At 43.5% G+C, this 19,914-nt stretch overlaps 1 pseudogene; it reads right to left on the bottom strand.

Annotated features, from left to right (window-relative positions):
- Window positions 1-6,920: 6,920 nt before the first annotated feature.
- Window positions 6,921-15,952, bottom strand: LOC147000514 (dystrophia myotonica WD repeat-containing protein pseudogene; annotated as a pseudogene).
- Between the last annotated feature and the right edge of the window lie 3,962 nt (window positions 15,953-19,914).

The following is a 19,914-nucleotide window of genomic DNA, read 5'->3' as shown; positions in this document are numbered from 1 at the left end:
CCTTTTGTCTCAGCTCCAACCCATCACTGTAACTCCTTCCATGGGTGTTTTGTTCCCAATTCTAAGAAGGGTCAAAGTGTCCACACTTTGGTCTTCGTTCTTCTTCAGTTTCATGTGTTTTGCAAATTGTATATTATATCCTGGGTATTCTAAGTTTCTGGGCTAATATCTCCTTATCAGTGAGAACATATCATTTGAGTTCTTTTGAACATGGGTTACCTCACTCAGGATGAAGCCCTCCAGGTCCAACCATTTGCCTAGAAATTTCATAGATTCATTCTTTTTAATAGCTGAGTAGTACTCCATTGTATTAATGTATCACATTTTTGTATCCATTCCTCTGTTGAGGGGCATCTGGGTTCTTTCTAGCTTCTGGCTATTATAAATAAGGCTTCTATGAACATTGTGGAGCATTGTCTTTCTTACCGGTTGAAACATCTTCTGGATATATGCCAAGGAGAGGTATTGTGGGATCCTCCAGTAGCACTATGTCCATTTGTTGGAGGAATCCCCAGACTGATTTCCAGAATGGTTGTACAAGCTTGCAATCCCACCAACAATGGAGGAGTGTTCCTCTTTAACCATATCCTCCCCAGTATCTGCTGTCACAGGTATTTTTGATCTTAGCCATTCTGACTGGTGTGAGATGGAATTTCAGGGTTGTTTTAATTTGCATTTCCTTGATATTTAAGGATACTGAACATTTTTTTCAGGTGCTTCTCAGCCATTCGGTATTCCTCAGGTGAAAATTCTTTGTTTAGCTCTGAGACCCATTTTTTACTGATGTTATTTGATTTTCTGGAGGCCACCTTCTTGAGTTCTTTATATATATTGGATATCAGTCCCCTATCTAATTTAGGATAGGTAAAGATCCTTTCCCAATCTGTTGGTGGTCTTTTTGTCTTATTGATGGTGTCTTTTGCCTTACAGAAGCTTTGCAACTTTATGAGATCCCATTTGTGAATTCTCGATCTTACAGCACAAGCCATTGCTGTTCTATTCAGGAATTTTTCCCCTGTGCCTATATTTTCAAATCTTTCCCCCACTTTCTCCTCTATAAGTTTCACTGTCTCTGGTTTTACGTGGAGTTCCTTGATCCATTTAGATTTGACCTTAGTACAAGGAGATAGGAATGGATCAATTCGCAATCTTCTACATGATAACCACCAGTTGTGCCAGCACCATTTGTTGAAAATGCTGTCTTTTTTCCACTGGATGGTTTTAGGTCCCTTGTCAAAGATCAAGTGACCATAAGTGTGTGGGTTCATTTCTGGGTCTTCAATTCTATTCCATTGGTCTACTTGTCTGTTGCTATACCAGTACTATGAAGTTTTTTTTTTTTTTTTTTTTTTTTTAAATCACAATTGCTCTGTAGTACAGCTTTAGGTCAGTCATGGTGATTTCACCAGAGGTTCTTTTATTTTTGAGAAGATTTTTTGGTATCATAGGATTTTGTTATTCCAGATGAATTTGCAGATTGCTCTCTCTAATTTGTTGAAGAATTGATTTGGAAATTTGATGGGGATTGCATTGAATCTGTAGGTTGCTTTTGGCAAGATAGCTATTTTTACAATGTTGATCCTGCCAATCCATGAGCATGGGAGATCTTTCCATCTTCTGAGATCTTTAATTTCTTTCTTCAGAGACTTGAAGTTCTTATCATACAGATCTTTTGCTTCCTTAGTTAGTGTCACAGCAAGGTATTTTATATTATTTGTGAATATTGAGAAGGGTGTTGTTTCCCTAATTTCTATCTCAGCCTGTTTATTCTTTTTGTAGAGAACGGCCATTGACTTGTTTGAGTTAATTTTATATCAAGCTACTTCACCGAAGCTATTTATCAGGTTTAGGATTTCTCTGGTGGAATTCTTAGGGTCACTTATATATACTATCATATCACATGCAAAAAGTGATATTTTGACTTCTTCCTTTCCAATTTTATCCTCTTGATCTCCTTTTGTTGTCGAATTGCTCTGGCTAGGACTTCAAGTGAAATGTTGAGTAGGTAGCGAGAAAGTGGACAGCCTTCTCTAGTCCCTGATTTAAGTGGGATTGCTTCCAGTTTCTCACCATTTACTTTTATGTTGGCTACTGGTTTGCTCTAGTTTGCTTTTATCATGCTTAGATATGGGCATTGAATTCCTGATCTTTCCAAGACTTTTATCATGAATAGGTGTTGGATTTTTTTAATGCTTTCTCCACGTCTAAGGAAATGATCATGTGGTTTTTGACTTTGAGTTTGTTTATATAATGGATTACATTGATGGATTTCTGTATATTAAACAATCCCTGCATTCCTGGAATAAAACCTACTTGGTCAGGATGGATGAGTGTTTTAACGTGTTCTTGGATTTTGGTTAGCGAGAATTTTATTGACTATTTTTGCATAGATATTCATACGGGAAATTGGTCTGAAGTTCTTCATCTTTGTTGGATCTTTCTGTAGTTTAGATATCAGAGTAATTGTGGTTTTATAGAATGAGTTGGGTAGAGTACCTTCTACTTCTATTTTCTGGAATAATTTGTGAAGAACTGGAATTAGATCTTCTTTGAAGGTCTGATAGAACTCTGCACTAAACCCATCAGGTCCTGGGCTTTTTTTGGTTGGGAGAGTATTAATGACTGCTTCTATTTCATTAGGGTATATGGGACTGTTTAGATCGTTAACTTGATCCTGATTTAACTTCGGTACCTGATATCTGTCTAGAAATTTGTCCATTTCGTCCAGGTTTTCCAGTTTTGTTGAGTATAGCCTTTTGTAGAAGAATCTGATGGTGTTTTGGATTTCTTCAGGACCTGTTGTTATGTCACCCTGTTCATTTCTAATTTTGTTAATTAGGATGTTATCCCTTTGCACTCTAGTGAGTCTGGCTAAGGGTTTATCTATCTTTTTGATTTTCTCAAGGAGCCAGCTCCTTGTTTGGTTGATTCTTTGAATAGTTCTTTTTTCCACTTGGTTGATTTTGCCCCTTAGTTTGATTATTTCTTGCCATCTACTCCTCTTGGGTGAATTTGCTTCCTTTTTTTCTAGAGGTTTTAGGAGTGTTGTCAAGCTGCTAGTGTGTGCTCTCTCCAGTTTCTTTTTGGAGGCACTCAGAGCTATGAGTTTCCCTCTTAGAAATGCTATCATTGTGTCCCATAAGTTTGGGTATGTTGTGGCTTCATTTTCATTAAACTCTAAAACGTCTTTAATTTCTTTCTTTTTTCCTTCCTTGACCAAGGTATCATTGAGAAGAGTGTTGTTCAGTTTCCACGTGAATGTAGGCTTTAAATTATTTATGTTGTTACTGAAGATAAGCCTTAGTCCATGGAGGTCTGATAGGATGCATGGGACAATTTCAATATTTTTGTATCTATTGAGGCCTATTTTGTAACCAATTATATGGTCAATTTTGGAGAAGGTACCATGAGGTGCTGAGAGGAAGGTATATCCTTTTGTTTTAGGATAAAATGTTCTCTAGATTTCTGGTAAGTCCATTTGTTTCATAACTTCTGTTAGTTTCACTGTGTCCCTGTTTAGTTTCTGTTTCCATGATCTGTATGTTGATCAAAGTGCTGTGTTGACGTCTCCCAATATTATAGTGTGAGGTGCAATGTGTTCTTTTAGCTTTAGTAAAGTTTCTTTAATGAATGTGTCTGCCCTTGCATTTGGATCATAGATATTCAGAATTGAGAGTTCCTCTTGGAGGATTTTACCTTTGATGAGTATGATATGTCCCTTCTTGTCTTTTTTGTTAACTTGGATTGGAAGTCGATTTTATTCGATATTAGAATGGCTACTCCAGGTTGTTTCTTCAGACCATTTGCTTGGAAAATTGTTTTCCAACCTTTCACTCTGAGATAGTGTCTGTCTTTTTCCCTGAGATGGGTTTCCTGTAAGCAGCAAAAGGTTTGGTCTTGTTTGTGTAGCCAGTCTCTTAGTCTATGTCTCTTTATTGGTGAATTGAGTCCAGTGATATTAAGAGATATTAAGGAAAAGTAATTGTTGCTTCCTGTTATTTTTGTTGTTAGAGTTGGCATTCTGTTCTTGTGGCTGTCTTTTTTAAGTTTGTTGAAAGATTACTTTCTTGCTTTTTCTAGGGTGTGGTTTCTGTCCTTGTATTTTTTTTCTTTCTGTTATTATCCTTTGAAGGGCTGCATTCTTGGAAAGATAATGTGTTAATTTGGTTTTGTAGTGAAATACTTTGGTTTCTCCATCTATGGTAATTGAGAGTTTGGCTGGGTATTATAGCCTGGGTTGGCATTTGTGTTCTCTTAGTATCTGTATAACATCTGTCCAGGATCTTCTGGCTTTCATAGTCTCTCTTGAAAAGTCTGGTGTAAGGCTGATAGGCCTGCCTTTATATGTTACTTGACCTTTTCCCCTTACTACTTTTAATATTCTATCTTTATTTAGAGCATTTGTTGTTCTGATTATTATGTGTCAGGAGGAATTTCTTTTCTGGTCCAGTCTATTTGGAGTTCTGTAGGCTTCTTGTATGTTCATGGGCATCTCTTTCTTTAGGTTTGGGAAGTTTTCTTCTATACTTTTGTTGAAGACATTTGCTGGCCCTTTAAGTTGAAAATCTTCATTCTCATCTACTCCTATTATCCATAGGTTTGGTCTTCTCATTGTGTCCTGGATTTCCTGGATGTTTTGAGTTAGGATCTTTTTGCATTTTGCATTTTCTTTGATTTTAGTGCCGATGTTCTCTATGGAATCTTCTGCACCTGAAATTCTCTCTTCCATCTCCTGTATTCTGTTGCTGATGCTCGCATCTATGGTTCCAGATCTCTTTCCTAGGGTTTCTAGCTCCAGCGTTGCCTCACTTTGGGTTTTCTTTATTTTGTCTACTTCCCTATTTATGTCTTTGCTGGTTTTATTCAATACCATCACCTGTTTGGTCTTGTTTTCTGCAATTCGTTAAGGGATTTTTTGTGCTTCCTCTTTAAGTTCTTCTACCTGTTTAGCAGTGTTCTTCTGTATTTCTTTAAGTGAGTTATTAAAATCCTTCTTGATGTCCTCTACCATCATCATGAGATATGCTTTTAAATCCGGGTCCATCTTTTTGGGTGTGTTGTGGTGTCCAGGACTGGGTGGGGTGGGAGTGTTGCGTTCTGATGATGGTGAGTGGTCTTTTTTTCTGTTAGTAAGATTCTTACGTTTGCCTTTCACCATCTGGTAATCTCTGGAGTTAGTTGTTATAGTTGTCTCTGGTTAGAGCTTTTTCCTCATGTGATTATGTTAGCATCTATCAGCAGACCTGGGAGACTTGCTCTCTCAGGTGTTTCAGTGGTCAGAGTACTCTCTGCAGGCAAGCTCTCCTCTCGCATGGAAGGTGCCCAGCTATCTGGTGTTCTAACCTGCCTCCTGGCAAAAGTTGTGTTCCACTCACGAGAAGTCCTAAGATCTAGTGGAGAGTCCCGTGGGGCCCCTGGGGGTGTCTTCAGACTCCGGGCCCCAAATGTGTTGGTGCTGTCGCCAACCTGAAAGGCATATGTTTTGGTTTTATCCTGTTGATAGTTTAATGAAGTCCTAGCTACCACTTGCTCTTCTTGGAGCATGAGATGTAAGATTTCTCTGCTAGAATGTCTGAGGTAACTTGTGTACATGTCATATATCCACAAATAGAGATACTTTCACTTCTTCCTTTTCAATTTGCCTCCCCTTGGTCTTCTTTAGTTGTCATATTGCTCTGGCAAGAACTTCATTTACTATCTCAAATAGATAGGGGGTGAGTGGAAAGTGGGCAGCTTTGTCTTGTCCCTGATATTAGTGTAATTGCTTTTAGTATCTCTCCATTTTGTTAGATGTTGGCTATTGATTTGGTGTATATTTTATTCATTATATTTAGGTGTGTGCATTTTTTCCTGATTTCTCTAGTACTTTTAATATGAAGGGGTTTTGTATTTTGTCAAAGGATTTTTCACCTTTTAATGAGGTGATCATGTGATTGTTTTCAAAAAATTGTTTATATGGTATATTACATTGATTATTTTTCATATATTGAATCATCCCTGTATTCCTGGGATAAAGCCTACTTGATTATGATGCATGGTGATTTAAATGTGTTCTTGGATTCAAATTGTGAGTATTTTATTATTTTGCATCCATGTGCATAATAGAAATAGATCTGATGAGCTTTTCCTTTGTTGAGTCTTTCTGTGGTTTAGGTATCAGGGTAATTGTAGCCTCACACAATGAGTTGTGTTAGTATTAATATTTCACTGAAAGTCTGGTGTAATACTGCACTAAAACTATCTGGTCTTGGGCTTCCTTATGTATTTATTTATTTATTTATTCTTGGGCAGAAAGATGACAGGAAAATTGATATGTCCCTGGGATGGCAGGTTGCTCAGGGTAGCTTGACTTGGCCCAGAAGGCTCAGATAGGATAGATGAGTAATACATCTATTTCCTATGTACATACACTCATTTTACCAGTTTTGTTTTCTTTCTTTCTTTCTTTTTTTTGTAAACAAGGACTTAAGTATAGATAAGAGGTCTAGTGGTACAAGGAGGGCCCTGGGGACTTCCATAATTTAACACTTTCAAAAGCACAGATCACTGCATGAGGTGGGGTGTTGGCTGGAGGGGGGTGTCCCCTGCCCTGCCCTCTCACACAGGGGTACTGTGGAGCTGGGTTGTTGTGGGCTAAATCTCTCTCAGAAGTGAACAGTCACAAGCTGGAACAGGGATGTGGTTAACACTGATCCTTCAGAGAACTGGTCATTGAACTTGGTGGTGGGTGGAGGACTGGACCAGGGCCACACAGGCCACTGCATCACCATGGCTGGGCCAATCTAGTGACCCCCTACTATTTGTGCAGTGTGGGGCTTGTAGCAGTCCTTCCATCATGATTACTCTTGTTAATACAGTGATCCTTGAGGTCAGCAGGGATGGTTATGGCTAGGAGTCCAGGAACATGGGGCATACATGTTTCACACCACAGTGCCATTAGGGTAGCTGCCTGGTTGGGTGGAAATGCCCTCTACCATTGCCTTGCTGGATGACCTGGGGAAACTTGCTTCCCCTGCCTGGGCCTCGTTCTCTTCGTCTGTGAATGCCTTGCTTGGCAGAGTCCAGGTGCAGATGAGGCCCTCTTGGCAGGTAGTGATGGTACACTCCTACAAGCCAGGCATTCCTGAAAGATCTTCTTACACAAGAGAGTCTCCAATAGGGAACTTCATAGATTTGAGGGCACAGTGTTGTGCCCAGCAATTGTCTGGATCCAATTGGCTGCGGGGGGTGGGGGATCAGTGGGGGTGAAGATCAGCTTATCATTGCTGCTATTGCCCCCACTGCCCCTGTGGCAGATGCTCCCTAAGCTGTGGTAGTGCTTGTGTTCCTTCTCAACCCCCCTGCAGTGTCACTATGGCAAAGCGCCAATGCCAGGCTCCATCACTACACTAGATCCACCAGGCTTGCCACACAAGATGGGTGTGGGAAGCTGTTGGAACATTACAGGGAGCAGGACAGTGGGCATGCACCTGTCTCTTCAGCCTCAGAACTACCAGAAGCTGGTGGGCCTGGAAGGGTGTGGGTACAGGCCAGAGATGGATGAGGGGAGAGCACATCTTCTGTGAAGTCCCACAGGCAGAACTGTGTGTTCTTCCCAGCTGAGCCAAAAGCAGTATATGATGGAGCCAGCCTTGGGCAGTGGGGACACGGGGGCTCCTGTGTCTGAGCTGGTGACCTCAGGCCCCTCCTCTTCACCACTAGGATCTCCATTACCACTGGCTGATGTTGCTTCCTCTGTGTGAGTGGTGTAGGGATCAAAGGCTACACCCTTGACCCAGGACTTGTGGCCATGATCTCTAGCAGCCACAAGACCCTCCATGAAGGGCCATACAGTGACCAAATCATCTAACCCCTCCTGTCACGATGTAGCAGCCATCATGGCTCCAGCACAGGTATAGCAGACCCCCAAAGTAGCTCTCCATGAGCCCTCACAGCATGCTGTCAAAGTAGAAGACATGCAGGCTGTGATCCTGGCTGAAGCAGGCTAGGTGTTGGCCATCAGGTGAGAATGCAAACTTGTTGAGTGGCCCCTCACCCACTTGGGTAGTGGATTCCGGATTACTTTGCTTTTGGCTTCATGGACAGCAAACCTCTCACCCTGTTTCAGCAGACTCTTCTGGGTTTGGGTGGAGGCACACAGGTAGGTGATGTAGCGTTACAGGTGGCCACTGGCGTTAGAAGCATGGAAGACTCTCTGACTCAGGCAGCCCCTTCAAATATGTCACCTGGTCTTGTCAATCAGCAACTCTTCATTGAATAGCTTGCTGGTGTCTTTCTTGATGAGGTTCAAATACTGCACCTGGCCTATAGAGAAGGCCACCAGCAGGGAAATGTTTTCTGTGGCAACCGTGAACTCCTTGAGGTCGTGGCAGGTGGGCTGGGTCCCCCTGTAGATCTGCTTGTTGATCGGCTTGTTGAGATCAATGGACCTTTGGCTCCTGCAGCAATAGCAGCTGTGGAGAAGTAAAGCTCATCGCTCAGGTTGAAGCAGAGATGCTCTCCTCCCGCGCCTAGTCCCAAGGGCATAGAGGAAGGCTCCAAGTGACATCTTTGTTGCCTAGGTGCAAGAGGTGGACAGCAGGCAGCAGGGGCTGGGCTTGGGGTTGGCGGGCGCTGAGAAGCGGTGTGCAGGGAGGGAAGAGACCGAGGTGGGGTGGAGTGGACAACATGGCACCAGGCCCAGAAGCTGCAGCAGGATGGCTGGGGTCTGAGCAGATGTTTGGCCAGACCTGCAGGTCACATCACCAGAAAGCAGCTTGATATCTGCTCAGTCGCCCATAGTGGCCCTGGGACTAGAGCTGCCTTCCACGATGCCCACAGCCATCTTGGCCACGCACCGCACCCCCACCCCCCACTTGTCTGTTGATCTTTACTAGCAGAGTTGAGGATGTCTTTTTGTTTTATCTGTTTTTCATTTGTTTGTTTTTAACATTGCCAATGTGGAAGATGTTCTGGTTAACAATACTACTCCACAGTGTTTGTAAACTATCTCCTGCTTTTCTCCTACATTGTCCCATACATACCATGTGAAAAGCAGCTATAGTTTAGATTAAAGTTACAAAAAAAACCCCTCTTGTTTCCTAAATTCTCTTTTTAATTGTCATTATTCTGGGAACTCTTCCATGTGTGGGACAGAGTTTTCACTTCACTGCAAGTCGAGTCACTACTGTGAAAGTTTTACACTTTGAAGTTGGAATAAGGGAAAACATCGTCTGATAGCTGTAATGTGAGTGGAAGCTTGGTAGTTGTGATCTGGTGATCCCACTCAAAGGGTAGGAGCCAGCTGCTAATCAGACATGAGCTGGAGTGCTGGGTCCTTCCAAGGGCCTGTCTGGAAGATGGCTAAATAGGCTATGGAAGACAGAATAAACTGCTATTGAAATACATATCTCTGCCGATGTGGAAAATGTCTGACACTAGACTGGAAGCCTTGGACAGGAACCAGTCTGTGGTGTTGCCTTAACACACACTTAACCCTGAGTGAGTTACTCATGTCTTTCAAGAATAACTGGCCAATCTGAACCTCCAGGCAACCCTGCTAATCAGAATAGGAGGAGGTTTTTTTCTGGTCGCCATGTTCTAGGTTCTTGTAGCCTAGCAGGCATTATTGCTTCAGTGTGTTCTGTAGTGTATGCTACTGCTGGGTTGTGTCAGAGGATCTCAGGCATGCCTCAATGTTGCAAAATGGTGAGCACATGTTTAATGTCTCAATGAAGAGGAGGAGGGAGCTGAAACGGAGGGTCATTTCAAGGAGTTGGTGTCAACTAACATCTAGGTGCAGCCAACTGTGAAGCCCCTGTGGTACTGGCCATTCCCAGGAGGTAGTTTTGGCATCTGAACAGTTTAACTGTGGGTATTCATCTGCACATTTCTAAAATAAACTTGTGTACAGAAACATGCCTGGCAGGATGGGAAATCCAAAAGGACAGATTTCTTGGCTGTCTTCAACAAGTTATGCCTTTAGAATTTAGGTGTGAAATGTATTTGAAGTTAAATTTTTTTGGAGGTTTTAAGTGGCATCTCTATGTGGGTAGCCACATATGATTTTAAGCTGTGACCTGAGTGAGGTAACCCAGTCACAAAAGAACACACATAGTATGTACTCACTAATAAGTGGATATTAGCCCAAAAGCTAGGAATGCCCAAGATACAATTCACAAGACCACATAAAGCTGAACAAGAAGGAACACTGAAGTGTGTATGGTTCTGTCCTTCTTAGAAAGGGGAGCAAAACACTCACAGGAGGAAATATGGAGACAAAGTGTGGAGCAGAGACTGAAGGAAAGGCCATCCTGAGAGGTTCAGCAAGAGCCTGAAAAATACAGAGGCAGATGCTTGCATCCAACTATTGAGCTGAACATAGGGTCCCTAAGAGAGGAGATAGAGTAAGGGCTGAAGGAGCTGAAGGGGTCTGCAACCCCAAACGAAGAACAACAATATAAACTAATCAGAAATCCCAGAGCTCCCAGGGACTAAACCACTAACCAAAGAGAACATATGGAAGGACCCATGGCTCCAGTTGCATATGTAGCAGAAGATGACCTTGTTGGGCATCAGTTGGAGGAGAAGCCTTTTGTCCTGTGAGGGTTCCATGCCACAGTGTAGGGGAATGCCATGGTAGGGAGGCTGGATTGGGTGGGTGGGTGGGTGGGTGGGGAACACCATCATAACAGCAGGGGGAGGTGGGAATGGGATAGAGGGTTTTGGGGGAGTGGGAGAAACCAGGAAAGGGGGTAACATTTGAAATGTTAATAAAATATTCAATAAAAAGTGACTAAGAGTAGGAGAAACCAGGAAAGGGGGTAACATTTGAAATGTTAATAAATAAAATATTCAATACAAAGAGACTAAAATTGATGAGTAAAGGTTTTACCAGTTTTTAGCAGATAGTAAATCACACCAAGTAGACTTTTTATGGTTGAAGATTGTCACTATAACATTCACAAATAAGCAGTATTTCAACCAGGCCTATAGCAATTAGAATTCTAGGATACTCAAGTTTGTTCTCCATGATATTTCAGAAATAGGGCTCCAAACTACAAAAGGAGACAACCCTTATTTACAGCCAACCACTCTGCCCATCCCTACATCAGAGACTAGGTTTGTTTAGCTGCTGAACAGGTCTTTTGAAGGTTCCAATTGAAAGACTCTGAGAGGAGCCCCTCCCTCAGGCCTCAGGACAAAAGCAGACTCCCAAGAACTCATGATAGACTGAGCTTGTTGCAAACCACATGAGGCTTTATTCGGGGAAAGCCAGAGTTCTGGGGACGACTCATAGCCCGCACAGGGGTAGAGGAGTCGACCTCGAGAGAAAAGAGGTCCCAGTTTTTATAGGCCCTCAGGGGAGAAAGGAGAAGGGGGGGGAGTAGGGGATTTCCAGATCTAAACAAGGTCTATTCTCAAGAAATGGGTATGGGAGGGGTACAAGGAAAGAGTCTGGTGCAGGTGTAGCAACTCAGGATTGGCCGGGCTGTGGTTGCTGGGGAGATTTTCTGACTCTTTCTCAGCAACCAATGTCACAAACACCTGGCAATGGGCTTCATCAGTGGGCACACACATGGGTCAAAGAACGGTTGAAACATTGTCAGACACCCAGGTTCAAGGAGTGGCCAGAGCATTGTGCACCTCTATTTTTCTAAATCAGTGAAGCTAGTTCTGCTAACACTGACATCTACCTTGCCAATTTCAGGGCTTCTGTGTCCTTTTACATTCTGTCAGGATCTTTCATTCCCCACTTCTTAGTTACTAGTTCTAATCTTCGAACTAAACTGCAATCTCTTCTTTAAGGTTCTGCAGAGACTGGTATTGTTGTCTTAGTACTAACAGCTGGACTGCGCCAATCTTTTCTCTAATAAAGGTCACCAATTTATTAAGAACTATCGGGCCACACATCAGCAGTAAAAGCAAAATTATTAGAGGGTCTATTAGAGTAGAAATGAATCCCAAGGGGATTTATTCTTCAGTAGCTCGCTTTATGTGAGAGGAATGAATCTAAGCAGAGATGCCTACTACTTTGACAGCAGTGGGGGTGGTCAGCAGCATGATGCAAGGGCCTTTTTAACAAGGTTTTAGATTCTCAGCTCAATGTCGTTAGACAAGAACTGCATCTCCCACCTGGAGCTGGTGTGCTATCATCAAGTCTCCTGGTTCGTAGGCCTCTTTGAGCTGATCTCAGGCAGTGTTTCTGACCACTTCTAGGGCTTTTATGCGTGTAAACAATGAAGGACCAGGGTTAAATTTTAAAGGATCTAACACTCTTTCTACTTCAGTGAGAGGGGGAACCCCCCCCCCATACAGGATTTCATATGGAGTGAGCTTAAATGTTCCCAGTGTGTTCCTGACGCGGATCAAGGCAAAGGGAAGGAGGGCTGTCCAGTAATTCCCACTGCTGGTCTCTAAGATTAATTTAGTCAAGTTTTTTTGTTTTTTGTTTTTTTTTGTTTATTTGTTTTTTTGTTTTTTAGAGTTCTATTTATTCTTTATACCTGTCCTGAACTCTGGGGTCTATAAGCACAATGTAATTTTTAATCAATTCCCAGTTGAATGACCAGTCCCTGACTCACCTGGGCAACAAAGCTGGGTTCGTTGTCAGACCCTATTACCTTAGGTATTCCAAACCGTGGAAAATATTTTTCTAGGATTTTTTTTTTAGCCACAACATTGGCAGTTTTTTTTTGTTTTGTTTTGTTTTTTTGTTTTTTGTTTGGGGTGGGGGGAGGCCTCCACCCATCCTGAAAAGGTATTTATAAAAAACTAAAAGACACTTATTACCATACTTAGCTGGCTTTACTTCAGTAAAATCTACTTCCCAATAGGCTCCAGGGCGATCTCCTCGTAGTCTTCTCCCTGGAAAATATCTTGAATGTCCTGCATTAGTCATGGCACATGGTACACAGTTCTTAACTACTGCTTCCGCAACATCAGAGAGTCTTAAAACATAAAAAGTAGATGCTTTGACCAGTGTTTTCAGGGTTTGACTCCCAGTTGGGAAAGCAGATGTATATTTTTAATAAATCTTTTCCCTTCTTTTTGTGGTTCTGGCAGAGCAACTTTCTGGAGAGGTTCTATCTGTTGAGTCCTGAAGGGCAGTACTGAGTCCTGAAGGGCAGTATCTTAGGGCCGAGTGCAGCCTGTTTAGCTTTAACATCAGCCATGTCATTTCCCCTTGTCACAGCATCGTGGTTTTTTTGATGTCCAGGACAATGTATTATGGCCACTTTGGCAGGCAGATGAATAGCCTCAAGGAGGCTCAGAATTTCCTCTTTATTTTTTATGTCCTTGCCTGCTGACGTCAGGAACCCTCTTTGTCTATAGATGGCACCATGGACGTGGGCTGTAGCAAAAGTATACCTCCTATCGCTGTAAATGTTGATGGATTGCCCCTCAGCCATCCGAAGGGCCTGGGTCAGGGCAATTAATTCAGCTTTTTGAGCTGACGTACCTTCTGACAAGCTGCCAGCCCACACAACTTGCTTACCATCTACCACTGCCGCCCCTGCATCTTCCTTCCTTCCACTAGGAAACTGCTTCTGTCTGTGTACCAGTTTGGAACACTTGGCCACGGCTGGTCACATAGATCACTTTGCAGGCAGGAAGGTGGCAGGGTTGAGAATAACAGAAGGAGCAAACACGACCCGTTCAGTCAGCAGCAGACTCTGGTAGTGAGTCATCTGGGCATTTGTCATCTATCGGTCTGGGGGCTGGCGGATAATGCTTTTAAGAGAGTGGGGGGGGGCTACCACAGTTATTTGCTGTCCCAGAGTTAATTTGTCAGCATCCTTAACGTGTAGGGCAACTACAGCAATGGCCTTTAAACATGTGGGCCATCCGAAGGCAACTGGGTCCAGCTTCTTAGACAAATATGCCACCGGCCTCTTCTATAGCCCTAGAACCTGAGTAAGAACTCCTATGGCCACCCCCACCCTCTCATCAACATAGAGGATGAAGGGCTCGGTTAGATCTGTCAATTTCAAGGCTGGTGCAGTCAGCAGGGCCTCCTTAATATTTTTAAAAGCTTTCTGATGTTCTGATGTCCATCTGAATTCTTCACTTTCCTTGGTCAGGGGGTACAGTGGGGTGGCCAGTGTTGCAAACCCAGGTATCCAAAGTCTGCAGAACCCAGGGGTGCCCAAGAATTCTCTCACCTGTCTTGGAGTAGCTGGTGTTGGTATTTGAGTCACAGACCTTTTTTTAGCCTCTGTCAGCCACAGTTTTCCATCCCAGAGGGTATATCCCAAGTAGACTACCTTCATCTGACATAGCTGGGCTTTTTTAGCAGAGGCCCAGTAACCCAACTCACCCAGTTCTGCTAGCAATCTCTTGGTCCCCTGCCAGAATTCTCTCTCTGTGGTTGCAGCAAGGAGCAAATCATCAACATATTGAAGCAGAGTGACCTGGGAGTTTTCAGCTCAAAAGGAGGCTAAATCTCGATGTAGAGCCTCATTAAAAAGGGTAGGGGAGTTTTTGAACCCCTGGGGTAACCGTGTCCTGGTCAATTGTCCCATTTGTCCAGTGGCAGGATCTTTTCACTCAAAGGCAAATATGGGCTGGCTGGAGGGATACCATTTTCGCTCCGGAAAGAGTGAGCTGAGGAGGTTATAGGGATTAGGAACAGTTGGGTGAATATCTTGGACCCTCTTATTGACCTCTCTCAGGTCTTGGACTGGTCGGTAGTCACTCGTGCCAGGTTTCTTTACCAACAGTAAAGGAGTATTCCAGGGTGACTGGCAAGGTACCAAAATACCTAATTGTAATAGTCTCTGAATATGTGGCCTGATTCCAGGTCTTGCTTCACGGCTCATTGGATATTGTCGCACTCCTATAGAGGTTGCATCTGTCTTCAGTCCCACAACCACAGGAGGAACTCTGACAGCCATTCCCATGCCTCCAGTCTCTGCCCATGCTCTAGGGAAAGCAGTCAACCAATCTTTTAGGTCTGGCACCTCCATTTGCTTTATGCCTTCATGCAATCGGTATTCTTCCTCAAGCTTCAGGGCTAAGACTACGGAGGTGGGAGATTTTAAACTTACTCTTCTTGGGTAAATCTGATCTGGGCCTTTAATTTAGTCAGAAGATCTCTTCCTAGAAGCGGTGTGGGACACTCAGGAATGACCAAGAAGGAATGACTCACTTGGTCTTTCCCCAGATCAACAGTGCATGCAGTGGTCCAGGGGTATTGTTTCTGATCAGTGGCTCCAATCACTATGGCTCTTTTATTTTTTTAATTTTTTCAGTTGATGTTTAAACACAGAATGCTCTGCCCCTGTGTCAATTAAAAAGTCCATGGGAGTCTCCTCCACCATTAGGGTTACCCTAGGCTCGGAGAGGGGGTCCGAGCACCGTCTCCCCTATTCATCATCTTTCAGAGTCAGGACCTTAGGGGCCCTTCCCTTCTTCTTTGGGCATTTCCGTGCCCAATGTCCGTTTTCCTTGCAATAGGCACGTTGGTCCTTTTCTAAAATCTTCTGGACAGATCTTCTTCCTTCAGGTCTGGGTTCCTTGTTGCCCAGGTACCCTGTCTGTCTATTCTCTGGCCTTTTCCTTCCTTTACATTCCCCTACTACTGTAGACAAAATCCTGCTTAAATTTCTCTCCTGTCTTCTTTCCCTCTTATTCTCCCTCTCTTCTTTTTCTCGCTTTTCTCTCTTTCTCTTCTCTTCCTCTGTTTCTCTGTTGTGATACACCTTTTCTGCCTCCTTAACTAAATCTTGTAAAGCCATGGCATGTAATCTTTAAAAGCCATAGCAACCGTGGCTTGTTGACCCTCAGAGGTCGGGATAAAAGAAGTATAGTATCTATAAGCTTCTATCAATCTTTCTAGAAAAACAGACGGGGGCTCTGTAGGGCCCTGCATCACTTCTCTTACCTGAGCCAAATTAGTGGGGTGTCTCATCGCTCCCTTTAGACTAGAGCCCGGCCAGTAAACTGTCAACCTCTCCTTACCTTGAGCCATGTTGTAGTTCTAATCTGGCCTGTCCAGAGGGAACCCAGCATTCCAAATATACAGATCAGCCGATGAGAAAGGCCAATATTGGAGAGTCTGCAGAGACTGCCTGTCTGTGGGCAGGCTGCCCACAGCTCACAAAGGAAAAGGCAGAAGTGGTGTCAGGAGCTTCATCTGCTGGGGGACTCTGAGCTTGTTGGCTCCGGGTCCCAGCTGCAGGTCCTCTGTCCTCAGACTGTGCCTTTAGCAATCTCAGAGCCAGGTGCAGGGACTTCTTCTTAGGGCAGAAAGCGAGGGCACTGTGCTGACCCACTCACGTGCATGGGAGCAGCTGGGGGAGGGCTCTGAGAGGCACGGGGGAATCCATGGTTTGATTTATGGCAGTGAATTCTGAATGAGGTAAGGCTGTTGATCCAGGTGGGACCCAGGTATGCTCTGAAAAACAATGACTTTAACTTCAAAGATAAGAGTCAAACCAAAACTCCCCTCCAGTGACCATTTTACATTAAAAGTCAGCCACTCAGAGGCGCAGAAAGATTGCCAAGGTCCTTCTTATTTTCTACTGAAAGATTATGAGCCCTTGATCTAACTTCAGTCCAGCGGTCTAAAGTCAAACTTAGGGGTGGTCATTACAGTCCGTCCAATATCAAGGAAAACAGACACAACACACACACACACACACACACACACACACACACACACACACACACACACTGACAAATACCTGAAAACAGACACAAAAAACAAACATACACTGACAAGTGCCTGTCATCTAATGGACAAACCAACTCAGAAATGCAAAAAAGTCGGGGAAGTGCTTCAGTCTTCCAATCTAGGAAGACTACCAACTCTTCACTTCCCACCCCAGACAGACTCCTGGAGTCCTTCCCCTCACTCAGGGCATCCCCCAGAGCGAGCAGCAGCCAGTGATTCCAGCACATTTGCTGTTCATGCTCAGTGCCTCATCCCGAGGCAAAGGTCTCCATTTATCACGAAATGTAGTGGCTGCAAATTTCAGCATTGAACCTTGCTGGCTCACAGAAAAATTTATAGACGAAAAATTTCACTTCCAAGTGGGTCTTCGGAGACCTGGGTGGTCATGCTAATCCCGGACGAGCCCCCAAATGAAAGACTTTGAGAGGAGCCCCTCACTCAGGCCTCAGGACAATAGCAGACACCCAAGAACTCACGATAGACCGAGATTGTTGCAAACCACATGAGGCTTTATTCGGGGAAAGCCAGAGCTCTGGGGATGACTCATAGCCCACACAGGGGTAGAGGAGTCGACCTCGAGAGGAAAGAGGTCCCAGTTTTTATAGGCTCTCAGGGGAGAAAGGAGAAGGGGGGAGTAGGGGATTTCCAGATTTAAATAAGGTCTATTCTCAAGAAATGGGTATGGGAGGGGTACAAGGAAAGAGTCTGGTGCAGGTGTAGCAACTCAGGATTGGCCAGGCTGTGGTTGCTGGGGAGATTTTCTGACTCTTTCTCAGCAACCAATGTCACAAACACCTGGCAATGGGCTTCATCAGTGGGCACACACATGGGTCAAGGAACAGTCAAAACATTTGCAGGCATCAGGTTCAAGGAGTGGCCAGAGCATTGTGCACCTCTATTTTTCTAAATCAGTGAAGCTAGTTCTGCTAACACTGACGTCTATCTTGCCAATTTCATGGCTTCTGTGTCCTTTTACATTCTGTCAGGATCTTTCACAATCAGCATCAATACCAGTTGTTCAATACAACTTGAATTTTCTTCATGATTAAAGCCTTGTTGTATAACATGGAAAAGGTGACACCATTTGAAATGGAATGACATTGTTGTGTTGTGCTCTGCCCTGATCAAGCAAGGCTTTCACTGAGGCCCCTAAGTATCAAAAATCACATAGTTCCTTCTTAAACCCAGAAACATGCTTGGCAGAGCAAATAATAGTCTGAAGCTTAATTTTTTAGAGATTTCCCCAAGGGCATGAACTAAAACAAACAAACAAACAAACAAACAAACAAACAAACAAACAAGCATCCAAGAGAATTCCTTCCTTAAAACCAGGAATATGCTTTGGAGAGCTAGTAATGGTCTAGGGGCAATGTCTTTCTTCAAAGACTTCTAGTCTTTTATCAGCCAATTCTTTCCTTTGCTTCTTTAGAGTCCTTATAACACTTTATATAATTTGTGACAATTGTGTAGGCTGTTGATTCCCTGAAATCTTTCTAGTCCATTTTTCCTTTTTACATAAGAGTTATATAAGAGGGTACTCATTTTGTTTAAATTAATTTAGGATACAATCACTATGCTGAAAGTGCTCATGAAGTAGAAGAGTTGTCTTGTGGTACTTTATTTTTTTATATTTTTTATTACGTATTTTCCTCAATTACATTTCCAATGCTATTCCAAAAGTTCCCCATACCCCCCCCCCACTCCCCTACCCACCCATTCCTACTTTTTGGCCCTGGCGTTCCCCTGTACTGGGGCATATAGAGTTTGTGTGTCCAATGGGCCTCTCTTTCAGGTGATGACCTACTAGGCCATCTTTTGATACATATGCAGATAGAGTCAAGAGCTCCGGGGTACTGGTTAGTTAATAATGTTGTTGCACCTACAGGGTTGCAGATCTCTTTAGCTCGTTGGATACTTTCTCTAGCTCCTCTATTGGGGGCCCTGTGATCCATCCAATAGCCGACTGTGAGCATCCACTTCTGTGTTTGCTAGGCCCCGGCCTAGTCTCACAAGAGACAGCTATATCAGGGTCCTTTCAGCAAATGCTTGCTAGTGTATGCATTGGTGTCATCGTTTGGAGGCTAATTATGGGATGGATCCCTGGATATGGCAGTCTCTAGATTGTCCATCCTTTTGTCTCAGCTCCAAACTTTGTCCTGTAACTCCTTCCATGGGCTTGTGGTACTTTATAGTTCACTCCTATATACTATCATATCATCAGCCTATTCGTATATGTTGAAATCTTCTATTTGGTGAAGTAGTAAAATACCTATACCAGCTTACCTTTTAGGTTCATTTGATTGGAATATTTTTTCCAATCTCTTTACCCTCACTTATAACCCAGAGATGCTTCAGCAATCCTGACCCCTGACCCTCTCTGGGAAGTTATTGGTATTACAAATGTGTGCTGTACTGTGCAGTGTGAGTCAGGCTAACCTGAACCCATTGTCATAGGAATATAGCCTCATGCCTAGCTAGAAAACTGTGTTTAGTTTTGGGGAGCTTGCCTGTAAATACTACCCCTGCATTTCATTTTGCTTTCTCTCTACTTTTCTGCAAATGTTTGCTGACCAGCTGAATCTCTAAAGTTCTTTTCAAGGCGCCATGAGCTCCTGCCTGAGAACTTACCCAGAGTCCTTGTTTGTAAGATTTTATTCTAAGGGAGTTCTTGTCACTCATTGGTATGTCAAATGCCCTTGTAGTAACAAATCTAGTTCCTAATTTTTTTTTTTTCCGAGACAGGGTGTCAGAGACCATCCCGTGAGAAAGCAAGCCCTTCACAATCTCCCTGACAGGCCAAATGGCCTCGTGCTAGGAGCTGGTTATAACTTCCTCCTCCCTATTCCCTTCCTGACACCTGAGGCTGTAAAAGCTGAATTATAGTCCCCTCTTCCCTATCTCTTCCTGACTCCTATGCCATCCAAGGACATGAGTTATGCCTGAGCCCGGCCTGTCACCCCAAGGCTGTCAAGGAGGATCTATGTTCCAGAGATAAGATGCAGAGTTCCCACAGCCTGGAGCCTGACTTCGGCCCTCATGTAAGCAGATACCCACTTCTTTGTTCTTTGTAAAATTCCCCCTCGACCCTTCCCTATTCCCTGTGATGTATGCTTTAAAACAAGGCACCTTAGCCTAATAAATGGAGACCTTGATAGGCACCCTTCTTGGTCTCTGCTTTTCTTCCCCTTTCTCCCATATCCTTACAGGTTTGTAGTCCTCCTTGCATCCATGAATAACTGAATCCCATGGGATGGGAT

The sequence above is a fragment of the Mus caroli genome, unplaced genomic scaffold (genome assembly GCF_978045245.1).
Source record: "Mus caroli unplaced genomic scaffold, Mus_caroli_1 scaffold_18, whole genome shotgun sequence".
In the NCBI taxonomy this organism is placed as follows: Eukaryota; Metazoa; Chordata; class Mammalia; order Rodentia; family Muridae; genus Mus; species Mus caroli.
The sequence above is the reverse complement of the archived record's forward strand: the minus strand, read 5'-3'. Positions and strand labels throughout refer to the sequence as shown.